This window comes from Dipodomys merriami, unplaced genomic scaffold, assembly GCF_024711535.1.
Source record: "Dipodomys merriami isolate MVZ:Mamm:240054 unplaced genomic scaffold, mDipMer1.0.p SCAF_4, whole genome shotgun sequence".
NCBI lineage: Eukaryota > Metazoa > Chordata > Mammalia > Rodentia > Heteromyidae > Dipodomys > Dipodomys merriami.
Window position 1 is genome coordinate 74,927,794 of NW_027205603.1, and position 4,100 is coordinate 74,931,893.

Sequence of the window (4,100 nt, forward strand, 5' to 3'; positions counted from 1 at the left end):
GAATAAAAAGAAAACTAATTTTACATTATTTAATAAATATTTAGTATGATCCTATACTTTCACTCCACAATCCCACTACTAAGACTGTGTCATTTGCTAATACTTAAGTGTCTGATGATACATGTCAGGGATCATAACCATAAGGATCAAGGACAACCAAGGAGGACTGATAATGAGGAAAGCCAGCCAAGTTCAGTGGACTAGGAAGAGCAGGATGGAGCAGGTGGAATAAGTCCACATTATAAATGCAACATTTCTAGGCTGTCAAAGGTAGTTACTGAAATGCAAAAGCCAGACCTAGAAACCATTGGTCCCTATATTTTCAGAGAAACCAAAATCCATAAATATATTACAATTCATTTGCAAATGCTCACTCATGATGTTGGCTTAATTTTATTTTTAATGATGTGGAATCTAAACCAGATGGACCGGCTGGGTTTTTTTCCTTTATATTTTTTAATGCACAACTCCTAAAAGCCTTACAATATCAAGGTAATGCATGCAGTTGATGAACCAGGTTCGCATGTCAGCTAATATTTCTAAAAGTCATTTAGTAAGTTGTCCTCATAGAGGGGATACATTAGATGTTAAATTGATAAACATAAGTACCATACTTTATCTTAGCTCAAAGGCTGAGAAGGGAAAGTCTACAATTTAGATCTTGCTCTCAGAGACCAGTTTTTATCTTTGATGGATATATAAGATGGTTATTGGCTGTATTGCTTGAATTGGCAAATATTTAGACACAGAACAGTGACACTCATAAAGCAGGTTTTATTACACATATAAGCTAGTATGTTCCAATTAAAAGTACAATGTGGATCTGCATGAATGAACTGAAAAGGATATGCTATTTATATTTGTGTTATCTTGCAATAACTTTCAAAATAATATAAAGACAATGGTGTAATATTTAAGAGTATTTATGCAGTGAAATGTATATGAATAAAATCTTACCTGGATAAATACACCAGATCACTGACAGCCATTTATAAAACAGCAAGAATGAAAATAATATAGATGTATTTATCTTTTTTTTACTAATTTGCATTGAGTGTTAGCACATGTGTAATTTAAATAAAGATGAGATTTAATTAAAGGTTTCTGAAACCTTAATATTCACAAAACCACTTTACGAAACTACACCCTGACATGAGCTGCTCAATAATCAACAGATATGGGCTATTAACCTTTCTCCTATGTAATGTTCTCAGTTGGAGCTCATAACAACTTCTTTAATGTAACTACAATATTTCCCTATTGTGAAAAAGGTGCACAGAGGTTAAGTGATATGTCCAAAGTCACACAGTTAATAAGATTTGAAGCTAGTATTCAAACCCTTAGGTTACTCAAGAATCTGGATACTTAATTGCAACAACATCTTCTAATGCTCTCCATGAGATCACAATAGTTCAGAAATTTTGCAATATAAAATAAGTGAATCCTACATTCTTACTCATGAATTATGTAATTTCTTTTGAATTTCAAGAATTTTTTTCTCAAGTTAAATATCCATTTTTATAATGGGTCAGTAAACAACCCACAAAGAATTTTCCCTATATTTTTGTATGTATGTTTTCTAATAAGGCCTAGGAATTTATAGATTTACCTCTGTTGAAGTTATCAGTCTCAAATTACCAGTTGAATATATAGGGGAGGAGGGATATACTTAGGCCTTTAATTCTGCTAAATAGATTGAATTCACTCTAGAGATGTAGCAGATCCCAGTTAAAACAGGGAGTGGATAAAGTAATCTCACACCAGCTTACTGCTAAGGCTATGATGCTAACCTCATCCCTAAGTTCCAGAAACAGAATATTAGCTGCTTCCCAGACATCCCAAACAAAATTCTTTGGAAGCTGCATTCAAATTGTGTGATCTATTTAAGATATAGGATTAATCAACTCAGACCTGAATACTTCATGGGCTAGAGTCCATCTGCTATCCTCTCAATCAGTTCCTCTCTACTCTACACTGCTGTTTCTACCAATTAAAACAGCTCTTTCTCTCTCTCTTTTTTTTTTTTTTGTCAATACACCAAGCTTAGAGAGTTGATTGGTGCTTTTAATCCTAGCTATTTGGGAGATTGAGAGCAAGAGGATCATGGTTTGAGGCCATTCTAGACAAACGTCTGTGAGACCCCATGGTAACCATATTGGTTTCAGTTGTATGTGCCTCCTGTCACCCCAGATACGCAGAAGACTGAGTCTGGAAGATTCATGTCACAGGCTACCTAGGCAAAAATATTCACAAGACTCAATTTCAGCAGAAAAACCCAGGCATTATGACATACACCTGTCATCACAGCTGCAACCATAAATGTAAATAGAAAGTTAAGAGAACCGTTGGTCCTGTCTCAAAAATAATCAGAGCAATGAGGGCTGGAGGCACGGCTCAAGTGGTAGAGTGCCTATCTATCAAGTACAAAGACCTAAATCCAAACTTCAAAGACCATTCAAGGAGAAAACATACTACCATTCACATTGGCCTGTCCCCACAGAAAATTTTATTTTATCAAAAAATCCACATTTATATCTTTCAACTATTATCTCTCCAGCTTACTGTATTGATAATTAGTATGTTCTTTATTTTAAAAATATCTACTAGTTATGTTTAGGAAGATTCGTATAACATGCCACCAAATCCAGCAGAATTACTTACCATTCTCTATGTTCTTCCTACAAGTATCCATAACACATACAACCTGTGCCTAAGGCTGGGTTACTGTCATACTAAATCGTGATACTTAAGTTTCTTGTTTGCATCTGTGAGAATCCATTAGAGTTTAAGTCTTATTTTCTCATTGAATCTGAGGCACACCAGCCAACAACAATAAACCGAGACTGGAGAATGGACCAAGTCTCCATAGCTATTAATGTTTTAATATTCTTGTTAATCTCTATTTATGTTTTATTAGATTTCCTAATCACAAATGCCATGTGAACCTGGGCTTACAATAATAAGGTTTATATGAACACGGCTGTTCACGTTATATGAACATGGCGTGCACATCCTGAAATCATGTCTCTCCATCCAAATTTTTCATTGCCATCAATTTATAGGCAAGACTTTCAAATATCTCAAAAGAAATGCCTCCTAATGTAACTTCCTGGCATTCGACAAAATTAAGTTACAGAATTTAACCAAAGGGGAAAATATTTCTAAATTGAATCTATTTATGATATACTGGTTTAAAATTCAAAACTGCCAACATATTCTGTTTACTCCCCTGGCATCTGTTGCATCTGCCAACTGGTGGCCAAAAATTAGAGCAGACTTAACTAATTAGAAGGGTCCCCATCTGGTAGCTGAACTTCTTGTTTATGCTGCTTTTATATTCTAAGTACAGAGATTCGAACCAGAACTTCTGTGGTTTACAGCAAGGGAGGTGCGCGCTGGCTAGCCTCATAGCTATTGTTCTGCTGAGCTGAATTTGGTCCAGATGGAAGTGTTCTCTATATTTTATGGCTTCCCTCCCTGGGTTTCCCTTGGGATGAGTCATCTTTGCCACAAGAGTTTCCATTGTCTCTCAAACCACTTTTTTTTCATTCATTTTTATCTCTGTACACTTACATCGAACACTACATACAATATATTAAGAAAGTAAAAAAAAAAACTAAAAGGAATTTGTGATTTAGTAAAATACTCCATACTACCTCTTCGAAACACAAAACTGAAGGAAAAGATAAAAAAGAAAACATCCTAGTATCGTTTATTTCAACATGATTTTAATTAGTCACTGTGAGTGTAGTTTCACAATAACTCCAACTCCTGCCAGCATCACAGATTTAGATGAAAACTTCTGGTAAAAAAAAAAAAAAAAGAACTTCTGGCCCTGTGTGTGCTATGAATTGTGCGCCTCTCCACCAACTGACCTAACTTTGTTACACTTGTTTCCTCATATGCAAATTAGAGCAATATTTCAATACTGCTTCATGGAATCATAAAGATTAAATGAGAAATTATGTGTCAAGTGTTTAGCCAGAATACTCGGCATAGAAAAACTCAGCAGAAAAGAATGAAAAATATATTATTGACAGGAGAGACCTAAAATATGTTTACAGGATTATAGCACATGTTCTTTGTCAGGTATAACTTAT

At 34.8% G+C, this 4,100-nt stretch overlaps 1 non-coding gene across 1 annotated transcript; it reads right to left on the minus strand.

Moving 5' to 3' along the window:
* Positions 1 to 454: 454 nt before the first annotated feature.
* On the minus strand, positions 455 to 644 carry LOC138806448 (U2 spliceosomal RNA). Its single transcript, XR_011365889.1, has one exon. It is a non-coding gene; the product is annotated as a U2 spliceosomal RNA (small nuclear RNA).
* Between the last annotated feature and the right edge of the window lie 3,456 nt (positions 645 to 4,100).